Source organism: Macrotis lagotis, chromosome 2 (genome assembly GCF_037893015.1).
Source record: "Macrotis lagotis isolate mMagLag1 chromosome 2, bilby.v1.9.chrom.fasta, whole genome shotgun sequence".
NCBI lineage: Eukaryota > Metazoa > Chordata > Mammalia > Peramelemorphia > Peramelidae > Macrotis > Macrotis lagotis.
In genome coordinates, this window is record NC_133659.1 from 119590883 (window position 1) to 119598423 (window position 7541).

Consider the following 7541-nt stretch of genomic DNA (forward strand, 5'->3'; position numbering starts at 1 on the left):
TTGAAGAACTACTGGTAGTAATAAATATATGGTGAATACAAGTGTTGCACCAAACCTTTGGAATTATTTAAGAATTATCCCATACAATTTTAATGGGAAAAATCTACATTTTGTCCTAAATAACAAATGCAGTTGTTGGTTTAGTTATCTATAGAAGCAACCTCAGCATTTTCATTGGTATAAAATTTGCTTGGAAACTTCCAGTTCCCTTTCCATATGCTGGATTCATGCAGTAGCAGAATCACTCCTACTCAACTACAAGGGGTCTCTTAGGATAGAGGAAAATTAAGAAGATGAAAAATAAGTACTTTAGCATGAGTGCTTTATGAAATTAACATTATTGGTAAAGAGAGTTAAATTATCCAGGGACAGATGAATCAGATGCATCTTTAAGTAAGTAAACTAAACATAGGGGATTGGAATATCCTTTCTCTTTACGTAAAGTTTTCTGTGCTATCCGAAGAAGACTGAATCTGACTAGTTGCTCATTTTGACAGTTTAGTAATGAAGAACCAAACCTGATAAGGAGTGATGGCACCAGGAAAAAGAGCAATTTATCTGAACTGGATTAACAGGGTTTAAATAGGATTCAAATTTACCTCAACAGCCTAGACAAACAGTCCTTCAAAACTCTTCATCCCCTTTGACTCAGAAATTCCAATTCTAGAACTATATCCAGAAGAAATTATAAAACAATGGAAAACGTCCTTCCAAAATATTCATAGCAGCAGCAAAGAATTGGAAATTGAGGGAATGCCCATCAATTGGGGAAAGGCTAAACAAGTTATGGTACATGAATACTATGGAATACTATTGTTCTATAAGAAACTATAAATGGTTGGACTCTAGAGAAGCATGGAATGGGTTCTGATGCTGAGCAAAGGGAGTAGAAGCAAGAGAACAATGTATACATAAAAAACGACATTATGAGATGAACAACCTTGATGGAAGCAGCTCCTCTCAGCAGCCCAGAGAGCTAGGACAACTGTATTTGACTGGTTATGAACTATATCATCCCCATCCAGAGGAAGAAAAACAAAACAAAACAAAACAAAAAACGCAGAGGAAAAAATAACAACCAACCCTTCCAAATCTGATGAACACTTTATAAAAATTATCTCTTATTTGGGGGAGGGTAGATGGCATAGTGGATAGAGCACCGGCCCTGGAGTCAGGAGTAGCTGGGTTCAAATCCTGCCTCAGACACTTAATAATTACCTAGCTGTGTGGCCTTGGGCAAGCCACTTAACCCCATTTTGCCTTGCAAAAAAAAACCCCTAGAAACAAAATAAAATAAAATAAAAAATTATCTCTTATGTATCTCTTTCCCTTAATCCTAATTCCTCATACCAAAAATAACTGCTATATACATATTCATCAAATTATGAATGCACAATGCTAATTTGACTTCACCATTGAGGGGAGAGGAATGAGAAGGGAGGGTGGCAGAAAATTTTGTAACTTAAAAATATGCATGTGCATAAGATGAAAATAAATTTTAAAAAATTTTAAAGAATAAATGAGAAAAAAATTGACTTGTGGTACAGTTGCATAAAAATTGTACCATGTAGAGAAAGTACAAGTATTAGTCCCATTTTACAGGAGATGAAACAGTTTCAGAAAAGTTAAATGATTTTCTCTAATCATATGACCTTGTACTCTCATGCCTTAGGACTCCCACCACTATTTAGTATCTATAATTCAATAAACTACAAGGTAAGAGGAAAGAAACCTCTAAGAGCAAATGTTCAGTAGATTGAGCAAACAAGACAACCAAAGACTCAGTGCTATGCACATTTTACCAAGGTAAAGTAAGAAAAGCTGAAGATTTATAAGCTAAAGAAGGGAGAAGGAAGAATCTGAAGGAAAAATAAGAAAGAAAACTTGGAGGGTAATAACAGAATAGACAAATGGACTCATGTCTAAAGTGGTCCATAGAACAAGTGCTTAAAAAATTGGTCATTTTTTTGCTTCAGTAAACAAAGAGTTAAGCTGCACTTGGGACAACTAGGAAACATCTGTTCCCTACCCCCTTCTGCGTTAGATTAGCATGCTTATGACACATGTGCTCTAAGCCACTAAATGTCTGCACCTTCTTCAGTATTTTCTCTCCCCTTCTTTAGCCAATGCAGATTTTTTTCTAGTTTAGCATAAGATAGCACTGGCTACAAAAGGCAGAAAAGAAAGAATTGGGACAGAGTGAGTGGAAGTGTTAGAGTCTTCTCTCTATAAGGCATCACCCAGCTTCCTTCAGTACCAAAGATACTACCTTTGATGGGAAGCATTTCCCAACCTTATCAGTTAGTCACTCCCTCCTCAAATTATCCTGTAATTACAGTATTTACCTATGTACAGTTTGTATCCTCCCAATAGAACAGAAGCTCTTAATTATGAGTATTTCATTAATATAAATATAAATAATAATAATAATTACATGAATATAATGCTAAGATTGTAAAGAACTTTACATATGGGATTTCAGTTGACTTTTACATCACCCCAGTAGATGAAAAAACTGAGGTTGAGAAGTTAAATAACATTCCCAATAAATAGGTAGGCTATAATTTTATTTTTTAGGTTTTTGCAAGGCAATGGGGTTAAGTGACTTGCCTAAGGCCACACAGCTAGGTAATTATTTAGAGGCTGGATTTGAACTCAGGTACTCCTGACTCCAGGGCCAGTGCTCTATCCACTGTGCCAACTAGCCACCTGGTTATATTTTTTAAAGTACTTACTATACATCAGTCTCTTTGCTAAGTGCAAAAAGAAAATCTCTGACTTCAATGAGCTTACATTCTACTGGAGAAGACTAAACACGCAAAAAAACCTAAAAATTGCAGGAAGTTTATACCTCCAGAAGCACATCTAGAAAAAAAGATGAAAGGTAGGTAGACCTGATCTTTACCCCAAATGGAAGCTTCCTCCCCCAGCAGTTCACCAAGGGGAAAAGTGGGTCATTATAACAGAGTACTAGTGTGAAAAGGTCAGGCACAAGGAGACGTTTAGGATTTGAACTCAGATCTGTCCTATCTCCATGTGCTACCTAACTCTCTTTTCTTTGCAATCCCAACTGCTAGCATGATGCCCTAAATGCAGTCATCACATAATAACTGGTGAATCATTGAATTCCCAAGGGACTGTGCTTTAAATCAGATTACCCAAAAGTACAATACTAACTGCTTGCAATCTATTGCTTGTATTTGGACACTGGTGTTGTACAGCAAAAAAGACTAAACTTTGCAGTCAGAGGACCTGAACGAAACCCGCCTAATTCTTACTGCCTGTGCAACCTTAGACCTTGGACCTCCATTTTGTTTCCTCAACTATAAAATCAGGAAATTGGACTAGATGACTTCTGAGGATTTTTGAACCATTATGTACATAGGAAAAGATTTGAAGGAGGTAATGGTGCTAAAGAACTAAAAAGAAGTTAGAATTTGAATGGACTTTAGATGTTTCAAAACCAATTGCTTCATTTTATAGTTTCAGGAAAACTTAAAACTCCAGACAAATAACAAAACTTGAGCAGATTTAATTGACTGCTTAATGTAAGAACTAGGAATAAACTCCAAATCTCCAAGACCCCAAATCAATTTCCTTACCCCTAATATCCATGTTGATTTTTATTTAATCAATAAGGATTTATTAAACACTTATTACATCAGTGTGCTCTTATGTTCCTCCTTAGGGGATGGTTTCTCAAGTTGCCATGGATGCACAAGATCATCTCTTGGGTATCCACTTCTGGTGATAAGGATTTCAGAACTTAGCTAGGCTGATCCTCAGGTCACATACACATTTCATTAATGAGACTTTACAATTTGGCGGGATTTGCTAGAGGTACACTGGTAAAAGTTCCACATGCTCTAACCTTTCTGTTATAACCAGGCATTTCTGTAGGGTTAGAATGTTGATGATCAATATCAAGTGATCAAAGAGGCAAAATTTGAAGCTAAGAAAGATATCTTATTGTAGGACACATAATTAAATGGATGATATTATGATATGTGATGAAACATTATACAAGAAATGAAGAAGAGTATGGCTTTAGAAGACATATGAATGAGGCAAAATGAAAGGAGCAGAAAGAAGAATACAATTTATATAATAACTGTATTATAGAGAAGATAATCTTCAAAAGATTTAGGAATTCTGATCAACCACACTTCCAAAAGACTCATGAAAAAACATACTATCCACTTGCATATAGAAAGAAAATAGAAGGATAGTTTCTTCTCTTTTTTTAAAATAATAACTTGTTAAGTCCCAGTTCAGACATCATATGTTGAGTCCCTTTTTCCAGACTCCCACAATCTTTCCCCAGGTGAGTGCTGAAGGGGCAGGAGATAAGGAAGACAAGGAAAATAAGTTTCTCCTTATACTCCAAGGTCTCCCAGGTCTCCATTTATTTACCAAAATAGCAGTGCTTAAATATCCCTCCAGCGCCTAATCCACTCCCAATCCCATGACACTTAGTAAAATAAGACTCTGGTGCTCAAGGACACCAGGTGAAGATAATTTACAGTGCTCTCATACACAACAGTCCCCAACAATGACTAATGACAGAATTCATTTTGCATGACTGTGTATGTATATTTTAAGTGATATTTTATTTTTCCAAATACAAGTTATGAAAGTTTTTCAACATCCATCCATATGCATATGTATATTTTTAAGTTACATTCCACCATCCTCCCCTCAGTGGTGAGCAATCAGGTTAATATTGTACATAGATATTTGTGTTAAACATGTTTACACATTAGTTATTTTTGATATGAAGAATTAGGATTAAGGGAAAGAGATATATAAGAGGGATTTCCAGGGCAGAGCCAAGATAGTGGCATGAAGCTAACACATTCCTGGAGCTTTTCCCTATCAAAGAGAAATGAAGCCTCTACTCTGACTCACACTACAGATCCCAACAAGAAAAAGAGAAGATTAAAAGAAGTTTTCAAAAGTAGATATCATGGAGGATCTTCAGTGAAGGTCTGTCTCTTTTGGGGGGAAGGGGGAAATAAAGTCCAGGAGGCAGCAGAACAGGGAAGCCAGCAGAAGGCATTTAACCACAGTTCAATCCAGGCCCCACAGCTTAACAACAGCAGAGGTCCTGGCAGCTAGATAGCAAGCCAGCAGGGAGGACTCCAGCCCAAAACAAATTCTGAAACCTTAAAACACCAGGGTAAAAAGCAGGACTGGGTCAGGAACAAACCACTATTAAGTCAGAACCTGGACAAAAAGGAAGGGTAAAAAAACCTCTGCAAAGGCAAGACCTGGACTTCATAGTCAACATCTTGGCCAATGGCAAGCCCAGGATCAGACCCCAGACCCAGCAAAAAAAAAAAAAAAAAGCTTAGATCTTTACTCCCTGTACCCTGGGAGCAGACTTAAAATAGCAAAGATGAACAAAAAAGCTAAAAGAGCTCTCACTATAGAAAACTACTTTACAGACAAAGATGATAGTAATGCCATGTCTGAAGAAGAAAGCATTGAAAAATCACTCACAGGGAACGTATCAAAACAGTCTATAAACTGGACTCAAAAGCAGAAGCTCATCAAAGATCTTAAAAAAGAATTTAAAAACCAAAGAAGAAAGGAAGAAGAAGAATGTAAAAAAGAAATGAAAGTCATGCAGGAACATTATAAAAAACTGACCAAAGAAATCAACTCTGCTAACAATAAAAATAATCAACTGGAAAAGGAAACACAGAAGCTAATTGAAGAAAATAAAACCTCAAAATTAGAATTCAACAAATAGAAACCAATGAATCTACAAGACTACAAGATTCCGTCAAACAAAATAAAAAGGGTGAAAAAAATTGAAGAAAATATAAAGTACCTTTTAGGGAAAATGAAAAACCTGGAAAATAGATCCAGAAGAGAAAATTTATAAATCATCAAACTACTAGAAAGCCCGATCAAGAAAAGAACCTGGAAATTATAAGGGAAAGCTGTCCAAATCTATTAGAACAAGAAAACAATATAATCATTGAAAGAACCCCTCCAAAAAAGAGATCCCAGCATAAAAACTCCAAGGGTTGTCTGTAATAGCCAATTCCAGAACTCTCAAATAAAGGAGAGAATATTACAAGCAGCAAAAAGAAAACAATTCAAAGATGAAGGAAATAGAATTAGACTCACACAGGACCTAACAGCCTCAACACTGAAGAATTGGAAGACATGGAATAGCATATTTAGGAAAGCAAAGGAACTGGGATTACAACCCAGAATGTAACTAGCCTGCAAAATTCAACATATACTGTCAAGTAAAAAGATGGATGTGTGGGAGCCAAGATAGTGGCATTAAGGTAGGAATTCCTGGAAACTCATGCTCCAAAAACTCCAAAAGCCATCAAATTATGACTCTAGCCAAAATTGAGAGGGGCAGAACCCACAGAAAGACTGAGGAGTATAATTTCCCAGTCCAAGACAATTTAGAAGCTCCACAGGTAAGGTCTGTTTCACCAGGATCAGGAGTTGGAAAGAGCCACAGCACAACCAGGTCAGGCACCTAGGTCCACAGTAGAGGGGGCAGTTTCCAGACCTCTTGGTCCAGAGATCACTGGGGACAACTGGAAAGGGTGGTGAGAGAACTCTGCCACACCAGAGTGGAGTGTCAGCCTCAGAGCAGCCCTATGGTGAGAACCTGCAGCTGGAATCAGTGGAGCCACCCAGCACATCCAGGGCTCTCAGTCAATAGATGGTAAGGGGGTTGAAGGAAATTGCAGAGGTCTCTCTCTCTCTGCTCTCCTTGGAGCAGGACTCTGCTGTTTGCCCACACTCAGATCCAGGTTTCAGTTTGGATTCCTATACCACCATAGCCTAGCAGGGACCCTCTTCACAGCTCCAAGGCAGAGGGGAGGGCTATGGTCATCCACATCCCAGGGCACAGGCAAGCAGGGGTATTAAATTTAAATTTAAGTGTTTCATTAGACTCACTTTAATATCATGGTGCTTAGCACCTTGTCTAATGAGGGCATCATAAACTGTGAGGACCTGCATCAATGTCTCTGTAGCTTATAATCATTTATAAGGTTCTCAGGTAAGACCTCCAGAGCCTCCAAGTATTTAAAGATCTTTAAGATTCTTACAGTTAATTAGATCAGGTTGCTTCACTTAACAAAGTATAAAGAGCCCTGTGTGGGGTATGGGAGGCAAAATGGGAGAGAAAATAGCCTGGGTAGAGGGGCAAAAGTAGTTCAAGAAATGATATGCTTTGGATGATACTTTGGCTTGTGAGGAGGATTGTGTGTACTTGGAAAGATACTTAAAAAGGGGGTAAGGTAAAAATTGATTTATAATTATAATTTGATGCAATTTGAGTTGATGCTGCTTATCATGTAAACAATCTGTGGTGATGTCTTGATCACAATATGAGCTTATCAAGCAATCAAATAATCAAATTGTGATTGATAATACCTGATTAATAATATTAGAGTGATAAATAACATCAAGGGAAGAGCCATAAACATTTATAATTTTAGAGGGAAAGAAGGGAGAATGTGAATGTTGAGTACATTCCCACATAGGTTTAAAAATATGTC